This window comes from Rhinolophus sinicus, chromosome 17 (genome assembly GCF_057876585.1).
Source record: "Rhinolophus sinicus isolate RSI-liver-muscle chromosome 17, RSI-T2T, whole genome shotgun sequence".
NCBI lineage: Eukaryota > Metazoa > Chordata > Mammalia > Chiroptera > Rhinolophidae > Rhinolophus > Rhinolophus sinicus.
In genome coordinates, this window is record NC_142517.1 from 56,525,607 (window position 1) to 56,539,707 (window position 14,101).

Below are 14,101 nucleotides of genomic sequence, written 5' to 3' on the forward strand. Positions count from 1 at the left end.
CTCAGTGATGCCTGCTTCTCCCTATACCCCTCATCTGACTTCCCAAACTGGAGTACACAGGACTCCCAGGGGTACAGAGTGGCCCAACAAGAGGAAATCTGGAATTTTAATTTTACTTGAAGGGCTGGGCAGAGGGAGAGGCAGAAACACCATTTTTACATGAAAACAAATAGGACTATATGAAGTAAAATGCAACATGCACTTAGATGATTACAAAGAAACACAATATTTTTATTCAACCATGTGCCATTTACCAGCACACCAACCACCAGGCTGATGAAATATCCGGGTGCCGGTCTTCGTGTTTAAGGGGCCCCGAGGCCTCAGGAGTGTTTGAGGGCGTGTCTGTCCCAGGGGCTGCACATCTGAAGCAGAGTCAATTAGTGTTCCCAGCCAAGAGGGAAGGTATTCCTAGAGTGGGGCTGGGTGTGGCAAAGCTGAGCCTTGGAGGATGGGAAGGATCTCGTTTGGCAGAGGAAGGGTAGGAGACTGTGAGCAAACATGGTGGGTTGGTCTGAGCAGAAGGTTGGCCCTGGGAGAGAGAGAAGTGTGTGGTGCAGTATAGAGAGGGAAGGAAGGCAGACTGAGACAACAGAAGGCTCTGATGAGGGGCTGGGGAGCTTAGACTTGAGGTGGCCCGCCAGTGCTTCTCAATCTTGTTCTTGAAGCCCCACTTCAAAGCAGAAGAGAGAGGATACATGTCCTTGGGGTTTCAGGAAGCTGCTGGCCACCAGGGAGACCTTTCTTAGCACTATTAGTTCTACTTTCAAAAGACATCCAAAGTTCCCCACCACCTCTTGGCTGCCATTCTGGTCCAAGACACTTATCACTCTTACCTGGATGAATGTCATAGTTTCCTAAACATGGTTTCCTTGCACCCATCCTTGCTAACCACAGAGCAGTCAAAGTGATCTTTTAATAATATGAAGCTATCATGGGACCCCTTTGCTCAAAATCTTGCAACGGCTCCTGCCTTCTTCAGATGAATAGCCAGGTCATTAGAATGTCCCCACAATGGCACCATCTGGCTCTGTCACTCTTTGCTTCGTACTCTCATCCCCGTTCTCCCGTTGCTCACTACGCACCAGTCACTCCGGCCTCCTGGCTTTCCTAGAGCACTTAGGCTAAACGTGGTCCTGTCTTAGAGCCTTTGCACTTGCTGTTTCTTCTCTTTAGAAGCCAGATATTCACATGCTGGCTCCCTCCTCTACTTCAAGTCTTCTCTCTAAGTCCTTCCCTGACCATGCCATTGATACTTGCACTGCCAGAGCCGTCCCTTCTCCCCTCCCTTACTTGATTTCTCTCTGTAGTCCTTGTCACCATTTAAAATACTATCTAAGTCATGTGTTTATTTTGCTTACCTATCCCCCCATCAAAAATTTAGGCTCCAAAAGAGTATGGATTTTTTTTTTAATTTCTGCTTTATTACACTGTAACATCATGCAATTCCTCCTTAAGAAGACTTCCAATTAATGTAGAGACAACGAGGGGCATAAGAAAATCACTATTAGATTACCACAGTTATTCATTGGCACGAGTGAGATCCTTCAATAGATTCTAAATTTAGTGGGCAGAAGTGGGAGCAGAAAAGCACATTTACATCATCTTGAAGTATCACTTCCCCCTCAAAAAAACATTTAGGAAATACAAAAAGAAAAGTTGTAGCTTTAGAGTGGACAACCCTGGAGAAACCATCTTAACCTCACGATCATGGTTAAAACTACAGCAGTGAAATACAACAATGTCACACAGCCCCCGACCTGCTGCCCTGGGAGGGCACACACCTCTGGGGGCTCTTCACAATAATGCAGTTCCTCTCTACCCCCGTGAGAAAACATCAGACAGACCCCAGTGGGGGACATTCTATGAAACGACTGACTAGTACACTTAGAAGTGTCATGAAAAACAAGGCAAGATGGCGGACCTGTCACAGAGTGAAGGAGACTAAGGAGACAAGACAACCAAATGCACTGTGGAATCCTGGATGGGATCCTGGAACAGAAAGAGAAACAAAAATACATTAATAGAAAAAATGGTGAAATCTGAATGAAGTCGGCAGTCTCTAGTAGTGTACCAGATTACTTTCTTAGTTTTGATGATCGCTCCATGTTTGTGTAAGATGGTAATGTAGGGGACCCTGGTTAAGTGAGCTCTCTGTACTCTTTTTGCAACTTTTCTGTAAGTCTAAAGTTATTTCCAAATAAAACAAAATGTAAGGGTCACCAGGGCCAATTTGGCAGTCTTCTTTCACTGAACTTTAGGCTGTGGGGCAGGAAGAAGGGAAAATAAGTCTAGGAGTTATTAAGAGTGGGACTGTGGAAGCAGGGTCCACACAGTTAGTTGTTCAAACAACAAACCAGATGTCACCTTTTAACTCCTCCTTCCCCATCATGGTCCAGTCAGTCACCAAAGCCTGGCAGGTCTCTTGATCATTTGAATCCATTCTCTTCAACCCACCAGCCCCACCTAAATTAAGGCAGGGCTCCACCCTCTAGATTACTGCCAGAGACTCTCCTTCTATCAATGAAAACGAAGAGTGAGGCTCCAGGGAAAAGGGTCCCTAAAGACCCATAAAGAGACTCTCTTGCAGACTACTGACATGGAGTGACTAGACAGGTGGGAAGAAAATGAATGCACATGACAGGGGAAATGTTGCCTCAAACCTATCAGCAAGTAAAAGGAAAAATCTATAAAACTCAAAAGCCCCAATGTTGGTCATTCTACACAATCTTTATTCTGTGAGAGAAAGCGGTGGGCCCCACACAGGGTATCAAAGACTGAGATCCCACGTTATCTCCAGTTTTTACTCAAAGAATTCAGCATATTTAGGTGTGTGTTTTTTTTAAATCTCCCCCTTTCATTTATTGTCTCAGGGTAAACACTTGTGATTCATAAATGCCTTGAGAGTGAATCAGTATTCTCCTGTTCAAACCAGCAGAGGCCACATCAAACAATAGCCCACGAGGTGTTATTAATCATTAAATAGGCACATATAAGAACACTCAGGCAAGGGAGCCATTTTTCTTTTATTTTTCTTTCTTTCTTTTTTTTTTTTTTTTAAGAAAATTAACAAAGAGCAAACCTTGACTTTGACCTATTCAGAAAAAAGGTGTTTTCTGTTTGGTTGGGTGTTTGTTTGGTTTTCACTATTAAAGATTTAGTCAAATTCAAGGCTAAAAGGGCAAATATTTCACGTGGGAAAATGCTCCTTCCTTTGGGGGTCTTCCTTCAGCCATTTAAGAAATGGACTGAATTCAAATTTTAGCACTCACTTTTTCCACATTCATACGCCTGAGAAAGACAGATCTGCTCAGCCATGGTCAGTAGGTGCAAAAGTCCCTGGCAGCCTTACTCTGCTGTAGCCACAACGTGGGTGCAAACAGGCAGAGAGAGAAGTTTGGAGCACTCATGCTCTATTGAAGAAGAAATCAATACCGTAGAAACATACCATATTTTGCCAGGTATAATGCGTGCGTTTTTGCCCAAATTTGTGAGGGAAAAATAAGGATGTGCATTATACATGGGTAGTACTAATTCTGTTTCCCTGAAAGTTTGGGCCAAAAACGTGGGAACGCATTATACACAGCAAAATATGGTACCTTGAATACAACCATCCAACCACCATGGGGCCTTCCTCTGACCCTCCTGTCTCCTACACACACTAAGGTCCACTGCATTAAAAAAAATGGGGCTCCTCCCTCTGTGGAAGGTAGATCAATGGCATCACCCTCCACAGATATAGAAGTGCTAAAACATTAGTGACTTAAAAATAATATTTCTCCTTAGGCAGCATCTCTGATGAAAAGATAGCTGAGCGGACAGCTGAACAATGTAGCACGCAGGACCACAGAACTAGGATGGCCGTGTGTCCCAGTTTATGCCAGTTGTCCCGACATAGTTGTTGATAGCACTACCACCTTTCACTCTCAAAAGTGTCCCAGTTTGAATCATACATTCTATGGTTATCTACAAGCACGTGCTAGAGCAGGAAAGTTCTCAGACATTCACGTTTCCCATCAATCTTATCTCATACAAATGGGACTGGGATTCAGGAAAGGCCTGCCCATGATTACTCTTCTGGATTAAATGTCCCTGTACAGCCCTTCCCATTCCTTCCTACTGGGGAAGAAGGGAGGAGTTGCCCACACGTGCTGTGTGCTAGGCCCCTGCTGATGCCCCTGCCTCCATCCAGAACTCTCCTTTCTGTGGGCCTGAGGCTCATTTCAATTATCAAGGCAGGACCACACCATGCTCCACATCTGCCCACAGACAAAGCTACAACCCTAGTGCTTGGGTGGTAGAGACCCTCCTCCCTGGAAAAGGAGCCATATCGGTTTGGGGGGCTGCTCCCTGAGATTCATAAAAGACTGGCTGAAGCTTCTGCTTTGTCAAAGACTCATGGACCAATTTATCACAGTGGTTGTCCATCGTTTCTCTGAGAATATTAACATCTTGCGGCTTTTTTTTAGGTGAATGAGGATATCTGTCTTACATGTCACAGACATATGTAGCAATGATAAAAGCAGATGAGAACTTATATTGTATTGACAATATGGCAGGCACTGCTCTAAGCATATTTTATATATATTTGTCCTCCTAATAATCCTATAAATGCTATGGATATCACCTCATTAACAGGTAAGTAAATTGAGGTACAGAATGGTTATGTCACATAGCTAGAAAGCAAACAAGCTGGAATATGAACCCAAGCAGTCTGGCTCCAGTCTTTCCTTTTTCACCACCTTGCTATAGTTTTTCCTGAACATGCATAGAGATATGTGTTCAACATTCCTATAAGCAATAATCACCAGGTCAGTCAAATCTCAGCTGTAAAACACTTGAAGTTCACAGAGGAAGGCGCTATTTAAATATAACAGGCCATTTCACCTCGACTTTACAGCCCCCTTTATCAATACCACTCAACATTGTAAAACAATGGGAGTGTTGGGGTGCTCTATAAAAACAGGTGTTTTTCTGTTCTGTATTTACGCTTATTTAACCCAGTTTGTCTGGGCATGATTACTATGTATTTCTTGGTTATGCAGAATCTTCCCTGAGGGGCTGGCACGAAAAGAGTGAGGGCAGGAGAAGAGGTAAGCAGTGGTCCTTGCCAAGGCCGTCTGTGGGCTCCTGCTCTACCTCAGTGACTGCCCACCAAGTACACCCTTCTTAAGTTTCTTTCCTGGTTTTCCAGAAGGACCGATGATCTCCCCACTAGCCTTTTTCCCCTTTCCATTTGCTGCCCAGTGGTGGAAGCTGCCTGCTGAAATCTTACTTATTAACTATACATAGATATGGCAGACCGTGATTACAGTAGAATTGTTTGGGAGCCCAGTATCTCACTTCTTCCCATGAACCTTACCCTGGGAATTGCTTTGTACTTTCGTACTGCCATGTGGTGGTGTGTCTTTAATAACCATCAATAAAGATAGGCCTGGGAAAACTCGGACAGCCACAGACTCCTCTAAATTCACCTGATTGCAGGGGTATCCTGGCTGCCCAGAGGTGGTTACTGGGAGTGGTCAATGTAAACCCATCCCTGATTCAGCAACCGAAGAAAACTTAGAAAAATATGTTGACCTTCTGAGGGTTCTTTAAATTGCTAATAAAATATACTTCTTTAAGTCAAAATTCAGTTATGCATTTATTCTCTAAATATTTGAAAGATAAGTTCAGGAAATTGGAAATTGGATGGTTTTAACCCTTGATTATTTTGTCTACCATCAACACAAGTTCACTGGATACAAAGAAAATACACAGAGACTCCTCCTCTCTGTCCAGATGACAGGTACTCCTAGATACCCAGTCTAGGTTTGTCCCAGGTGCCAGACTTCCATGGCAGGTGAGGAGGGTGCAGAGGGTTGAATAGCCACCCAGGACGAGGAGATCAAATACTTGAACGTGATTACTTGGTCTCTCCGTAACTGTGGCAGCCTAGCAAGATAAGGGCCACAGCTAGATACGCGTGTGATACCTGCACAGCTGGGACTTTATCAGGAGCCCTCTGTGGATCAGGAAAACTGCCGCCACATACTAGCACGTCACATGTGAGCTCCCCTCCCTGGCTCCTCTCAGATTTCAGTCAAGGCTGGCCGTGGAAGTCTAACGCTGCAAAAGGAGAGGTTCCCTTTCTCTGCTGTACATAACGTCGCACCCCAAGCAATCCCCCCAACCTTTTCCAGTCTGTGGGATTTTATGTTATGCTTACAGCAATACAGACAGCATGGAATAAAACTTACTAGTGAGGAAAAGTGATGCGGGTTGCAGAGTTCTACAAGGACCCAGTCACAGACCTGGTTGCCCTTCTTGTGATCTTCCCAGGAAACCTCTCAGAGGGCACTGAATGCTGAACTAAGCAGCTCTAGCCTTAGCCCAGGACACACTATGGTCATCACCTTTCCATGTATTTTCCAGAACCTGCTTAATCATCTTCTTGCTAAGTGAGATTCCTTCCCCTCACTTCTTCCTTCCTCCTGGCTTCCTGCCATGAGAAAGGACCTCTTTGCTCCAAAGATGTGTCCTCTGGATTACTAATATTCTATACCAAAGTGTCCCCTCTTTTCCAGTTTCTGGAAGTCTTATTGTTGCCTGTGACTCAAAAAGAACAGTTGGTTCTCTCCTGGCCTCCCAGCAACCTACCTTGTCTCTCTAGAGATACTATTTTCCTGAAAACTCGTATGTCCTATACCCTGTATCCCCAGTAGCCCAGGGCCCAGCCAAATATCGCTTGCACTGACCACTTGAATCCTCTCTCTCCCTCCCTGGACTTCCCACCAAAGTCCCTCTAGTCTAGATCATAAGGCTATACAGATAAGGACAAAACGCCGGTATGTACTAGAAAGTGCTTCATCAACTGTCTAGTACTACAAGACAGGGGAACTCTGTGGAAGAGAGCAGAAATCCTAACCATACTAGAACCCACCGAGTCTTAAGCTGCAGCTGTCTGGACCATCTTTTCTTGTTCCTGAAGCCTGATATCTGAAAGGAAAATATATATTTCACATGCAAATACCATCTATCAATCACTTGGAGAATCCCTTATTTTTCTCATCTTTCCCTGTTAAATCAGCCAGCAAAATGTGTTCTTGCCCCAATGCCTTCACTATATTACTAGTATCACACCTTCTCTGGTCTAATAAAAGCCTAGTACTGATGGAGCACAGATTCAGGTGCTGGAAATAGTATCTTTCCCAGTCTTCCTTTTAGAGCACAAACAAGGGAAACAGGTTGGCAATGACAAGAAAGAAGGGATGACATGTGGCTTGGCTTAGGTTGGTTGACTGAGAAGCAGGCTGACTGTCCTGTGTGGCCCCTGCGAGCGCCTTCCTATCTCCTGGAATTCAGAAATCAATACCCCTTCTTTTCTAGAAGTTATAGGATAATGAGCAAATCCAAGAGAGAATGACAATGCAACAAAGCTGGAATTTAACCATGCTCTGTGCTGGGCATATTCTGTCATACTACCAAAATCTCTCATCAGCATGTAGCTCAAGTTTTCAACAGGCAAACCCATCTTTGATGGTAATGTTAGTTACATGCTGTTCATATTTCAAAACGTTCTTCTCATATATAGAGTGGGGTTGGTTTCTGGACTGGTGGGCAGGAAACCTGAGCCTATCCTGGCTTTGTTATACCCTCTCTGAGGAGGCTGTTTGACCTTGGGCGAGTCACTTCTTCCTGGGCTCAGCTTTCCCAAGCATTCAATGAATGGATCGATTCAGCCACCTTTTAGGTCACTTCCGCTGCCTCCTGCTACCTATTTCCTCTAAGTTGAGATGCAAGGATAATAATGATGGTGACTTAAATTAAAAGTATGTTGTATACATTCATCCCATACCACTTTCAGACTCTAAGTTTTACCTAAGTGGTTTTCCTGGCTAGCTGAGATTTTTGTTTGGATTTTTTTGAGAAATTTGATCAGATATCACCATTTGAGCAGCTATCAGCAAGCCAAACAAATGCATGTTCTGGGCTGAAAAGGACTAGGCTTCACCCCACCTCCCTGAGCCTTCCAGAAGCCCCCCACAGGCACCAGCCCTGATGCAGTTCTGAGCCTTTCACACACCAGGGTGCAAGTTCTGTCCCTCTGGAATGCGCTCCTACATCCCTGGCTTGCAGGCTTGCCTCACTGCAGTGCTGCTCAGAGGGTAAAAGGTTAGCCAAGAGCGCATTTACAGCCTTCCCACCACGCTGCTGTGGCCAGACCAAATGTGGGAGTTAAGCCATTCCAGGGTGCCCTGCCCCCTCTCTACTGGGAAAGGCTTTCTTGGCAACCATCCTCTTTCAGAGCCCATTAGAAAGTGCACATTCCCGTGGTCTCACTGGCTCTAGTCAAGTTTTCCAAGAGGAGGTGGGGGTGGCGGAAGGCACTACAGGCTGCTATTAGCCTATGTTGAAAGCTTCTGTCTTCCGCCCCCACCCCCAGTTTGCAGTTTGAGGTCCCAGCTTGGCCAGGAACCAACTAGGCAGTTTTGTTCAGAAGTAGTGACTTATTTTTATCAAAGGTGGAATGCAGAGTTGCAGTTGTTTATAATGTCTCTGCATGGCAACCAGGACTCCTGCTCCAAGCACTCTGGAATTCTCTCCGTAGACACTTGGCTTTCTTGCCTACCTCTTTCTCCATCCAAAAACTGGATGCAGAGCAGCTCCTGTGCCTCAGAATTAAGGGGCAAAATTCTGGAAATTCAAAGTGTCTTTATTAATGTGTTACTTTAAATCCAGGCTTTGGTGGTGATCACAGCCCTATAAACCCTACCCTAAATTTACCCAGGACCACAAAGCCAGCTCCCAGCCTGCTTTGGCCCCCCACTCTGGCAGGATGTTGCTGTGGGCCTTTGAGTCAATCCCTTGCCCTCTCTGAGGCTTAGAATACTCGTTTGTAAGTGGAGATTGCTTAGATCATTTTCCTCAATCTTTTGGGGTCACAAAATGCTTTGAGATTCTGCTGGGAAAAAATAATGCATTCTCTTCTCCTCCCGAAAAAATAATGCACTTGTTCATTCTCTCAAAAGGTATTTCTTAAGCTCTTGCTAAAGATGCATGTAGAGAGATCATTTTGAGTCCTATTTCATGGGCTGTATAGACTTCCTGGGGGTTCATCCACGAACCTTAAGGTAAGAAGTCCTGGTTATGAATTCTGCAGTGAGGAGCATATATAGATTCTTATCTAGAAGAACCATAATAATGATTCTAGTACAGGATCATAAAACTACCAGTCAGACAGATGCCAGAATGCGGAGGCACCCAGGCAGTCATTAAGAAGGTCATCTCTGGTTTCCCTCCCCCTCCCGGTGGCCCCACCCCGCACACGCGCCGGCAAACACGCGTGCACAACCGGCCTGGAATGTGCTGTTTCTGGGCACTCAGACGGCAGGGAGCCGGCTGCAGCACTGGAGAGACGACAAACATCTCTTCTATCCTGGACTTGATTTTTCTCACGGTGTCTGAAAGGACTGAGATCAGGTGATATGTGTGGGACTGCTCCCGGTACAGGTGCGGAGCAGGTACCAAGGGGAGGAGAAAATCCGCCCAGTGTGTACTTACTCAAGGCTCTTTCAATAGCCCTCCAGGATAGCTCTTGGCAGGCCAGCTACCACGTCTCTGGCAGGCTGCAGGGAATCTGAGTGTGAGAAAGTCAGTCAAGCGGAGGAAAAGGGGGGGGAGGGGGGAAGCTCCAGGTCCTCAGGCAAAATGCCTTTTTTAAACCCTTCTCTCTCGCGCTCTCTCTTTTCTGTAGCTTTAAACCAAACCCACAAACCATTCCGATACCTCAGGACAAAGGGGAGTCTCACTAGAGATGCATTATTTGTTTTATGGTTTAAAGCAAACAGGTGAAGCAATAAGACATAGCAAATCACCCTTCTTGAGGGCAGAAGGAGGGAGGTTGTACTCACTGGGCATGATACAGTGGCAAAGATGCCTTGTGTCTTGCTGGTCTCACAATGGGATCAAAGAAGTGACCGCTGATGAACAGGGTTCAATTTTCTCTTTGCTTTGAGAGAGTGGGGAGGATGACTGAAAAATAAAGGCTGTTTCTACTTTTTAAGAGAAGCCTCCCGACTCCAAAAGTCTTTTCTTGAGTTTAGGAGCTTAATTCCCCATTTGATAAGGGGTGGAGAGAGTGTCAACTTGGTGCTATTTTCACTGCCCAGGATAAGGACACTGAAAAATAGTCTGTGAGCACATTGCAAAGCTTGCTTCTTAAATGGTTAGAGTGGAGGGTTGTTGTTTTTTTGTTTTTTTGTTTGTTTGGCCCCCACACGAATTCATGGCAAGTTTTTTGTTAACCAATCCCTCTATCTAAAAATATGTGTGTGCAACGTATTTGCGCATTCTACCAGTCTAAGCACCCCTAAAGTGGTCGCAAACCAGTTGCTAATTAACTATCTGACTGAGGAGGCTGCTAACATGACTATATTCAACATTCTCCAATGAAACTTCAGAGCGCCAAATCTTGAAGCGATGACAGAATCAGACAAAAAAGACTCAGGCTAGAAGGGACAGGGGGTGGCACACCCAGCTAGTTAATTAGGGCCCAAGAGCAAACAGCAGTCAATGTCATAATAGAGCTTACTGGAGGAAGTCCCTGGCTCTCATAGATTTGGGGGGAACCTAGAAAGGGTTAACAGGCTTCCCTGGGAAGAGTTTAGTTCCTTGGAAGAATCTGGGTCAGAGTATTTAGGCAGTTTTTTAAAAGTCAGATGCTGAGCAGAAGCATTTTAAGAAGCTTGCAAAGTCTGCATGGCAAAAAGGAGGGTAACTTCATAGGCTCATCACCTTTCACCAAGAGGATTTCAAACACACAGGAAAACTCCACTTTTTTTTCCAAAAGCAACAGACAATTTTCTGTCATCACCACGTTTCCATCTGTTCAAAATAAGAAAGAAAAGTCCTACCCCACTGGCCCAGGGTGCAGGTCAACAAAGGAGGCATTGTTCATCATTTCTTCAGAACATGATAGGGCACAGCCCGCTCTGCAGTGTGTTAAGAAAACACACACACACACACACACACACACACACACACACACACACATCCCAGCGAGTAGCCCCAGGGGCAAGCGTGAGTAAACCAAGCCTGCAATGAGGTAAAAGTTTGGCTGCAGACTTGAGGGCTGTCCTGGAAGGTGGAAATGAGGCTTGAAAGGTAAATATGGTCAGAATCACAATGATTCCTTAGACTCCAGGTGGTGGTGGTGGTGGCGGCGGCATTTCATTAAAAGGTAGGCAGGTTTCTGCTGAACTTGATCACTGGACAGTGTATATAGTCAATACCCAGGTGAGCTGGTTCTGTGCAGGTACTTCTGGATGATTATCAGCCTATACTTGTCACTTAGGAACCTCTTTCGCTGGCTTGAACCACCTAACTGGGCTGTCTGCCTCCAAACCCTTCAAGCCACTCTCCGCACTTTTGCCAGAGCTATCTTTCTATTGGAAAACACTAATGTCCCTTCTCTGCTCAAGAGCATTTCATAGCTCTCCATTGTCTAAAGATAAATCCAAAGTCCTTTAGCAAAATGTCTAAGGGTCTTGTGACATGGCCTGAAGCCTCCTTCTTCAGTCCCCTCTTATATGCCTTCCAGTCACACACCCTGGGCTCCAGATTATGCTCCCTGAATAAGGACCTCAAGTTCCAGAGTCTTGGCCTTTAGCAATGGGTACCTAGCCCCATGACTCACATTTCCAATGCCCCAATCCTATTTTTTTAAGATACAAAGCACAGACCACTTCCTCCAGGAAGTTTTCCAGGATACCCCAACTTATGAATAATTTAATTATCCTAAAACTTTTCAGCATTTTACTTCTATCTAGTTATATAACTGTCTATTGAACGTAGGGCCTACCAGAGGAATATATGGCGAAATAGATAGACCACCACTGGCACTCATGACTATAGTATCTCTAGGCTGGGGGTTCCTGAGAGCAATAACTATTTTACTCATCCCTGTTTCCCTCACGTAGACCAATACTGTTGCCCGTACAGGAGGTGTACTTTAGTGTTTCTTTTAGATTCTGCTGATCTCTCAGGCCATCATCTAAGCCCTAAAGTAAAGGGATAATGAAGGAATGCCAGGTCATTAATCAGAAAATCAGGGTCTGTCTGCCTCCCCAGTAGACGGGAAACTCCTTGCAGGCTGCCACTGTATCTCTCATCGTGGTAATCCCTGGGTTTAACACAGTGTCTGGCACAGGGCAGGCACTCCATAATGAAAGAGGGGCTTGCACAAGGTCACCCAGAGTCAGGAACCGCTGACTCTCATCCGGGAGATCTGGGGAAATCATTTACAACATTATCCCAGTGGGGAGCTCAGAAGAAGGACTGAAGTGTCTGATAAATGTGTGCCAGGCCTCCGGAGGCCTCCAAGCCTGGGTAAGGGCTAGGAGGGCGGGGGCGACATCAAACAAGATGCTAGGCTCCTGGGCTGCCGCGAGCCGCCCCAGCAGTTCGTCGAGCTCCGGGAAGACCGGAAGGGTGGAGGAGGTGGGGGCACGGGGGCGGCGACCCGGGCAGGCTGGCGGGAGGGAGAGAGAGCTGCAGCAGTGGCGGCCAGCCGGCCGGGGCAGAGCGCGACGCCCGCCCTGCGCGGCAAATCCCCCAGGGAGGCCGCCGCCAGAGCCCTGGCGCTCCCGGCCCGGCGCCCGCCACGTGGCACCCGGCGGCGGCGGCGGCGGCTCCTCCCGGCGCGCGGCCCGGCCAGCCGGCAGCACGCAGCCGCCCGCGCCGCCCGCCTCCTCCCGGCCGCCCGCCGGCGGCCTCCCGGGCACTGTAAGGGGGAGCTGCCCGGCCGCCCTGGACCCCGGGAAGGGGCGGGCGGCGAGAAGCCGCTTTAACCGCAGCCGCCAAGCGGAGGCAGGAGGCTGACCCGGCCGCTTCCTAAGTGCGGTCAGGCATCTCGTGACCGCGGCGGGCGCCGGGGACCTCGCGGGGGGAGGGAGGGAAGGCTGGCCGGGACAAGGAGCAATCTAAAAGGCCCCCACCCCTCCCCCGGGCTGTGCTAGTGAGGCTTTCGGACAAGTTAAAACCCCAAGCCTGAAATCAGGGGTGGAGTGGGGGTTTGGAATAATTCCCCACTCTCCACCCTGGGGCGTGCGCTCCCCGCCCGGAAGGGCTGACCTTGGCTGGGGGAGGCGGGAGGGGGGAATAGTGAGCGCCTGGGCTCGGCTCCCAGCCCACCGCCCCCTCGGATTCCTAGCCCGGCGGGGGCTGGAGGAGGGGGCCCCGGACACACACACACACACACACACACACACACTCACTCACACACACACACACACACACACACACACCCCACACACACAGCGCTCGCCAATGAGCCCCGGCCAGGCGCAGGGGGCGGGGTTTTCCCAGGCTCGAGCACAGCAGCTGCTATTTACCTTCTTGGCTTCTCCGGAGGACCAGGAACCAGCCCCCGCGCTCCGCCGCCGGCCGCCGCCCCCCGCCTCCCTGCCCCCAGGGCGCGCGCACACACACTCACACACGCACGCACACACACATCCTCCCGGCCGGGCCGCAGCCGCGGCGGCAATAAAACATCCTGGCACGTGCTCCGGCTCCAGGCGCGCCCTCGCCGGCCGGCTGATGTCAAACTGCAGCTCGGCTGGTGTAGCTCTTAAAGGGCCCGTGCGTGCCGGATGCTGAGGTGCGCCGGCCGCCCGCGGGGCGAGAAGGAGGGGAGAGGCTGCAGCCCGGCTTGCCACCTCTACTTGCCGCAGAACTGAGAGCCCGCGGGGAAAAAAAGGGTGTCGAGGGCGCGCGCGCGTCCCTGAGGCATTGCCATCAAAGCCCCCCTTGTTCATCTTTCATTTGAAATTCCATTTCCTTTCTGCCCAGTGGGAAATTATTCTGATTGTTTCCTGGGGAAGTGCGGGTCCAAGGCCCCAACTACCGAAGAGGAATGGGGGCGGGGATCAAAAACCACCTTGCTCTGAACAACCTGCAAATGTTAGGTGGGAGGCATTTTTTTCCTTTTTCTACATGCAAAAAGGAATTTTTTTGTTCTTTTTCTGCATGGTCGACTTTCACACGCCCCTCCCCCCAATGTATAGTCTGAGCAGGAAATTTAGGTGTTTTGGTAACTCACACCCTTGCACACGTTTCCCCT

At 48.0% G+C, this 14,101-nt stretch overlaps 1 long non-coding RNA gene across 1 annotated transcript; it reads right to left on the reverse strand.

Moving 5' to 3' along the window:
- Positions 1-1,393: 1,393 nt before the first annotated feature.
- LOC109442976 (uncharacterized) lies at positions 1,394-13,578 on the reverse strand. Its single transcript, XR_002136645.3, has 3 exons — positions 13,374-13,578; positions 9,544-9,619; positions 1,394-1,992 (listed from the first exon to the last, which is right to left on the reverse strand). It is a non-coding gene; the product is annotated as an uncharacterized LOC109442976 (long non-coding RNA).
- Positions 13,579-14,101: the final 523 nt, after the last annotated feature.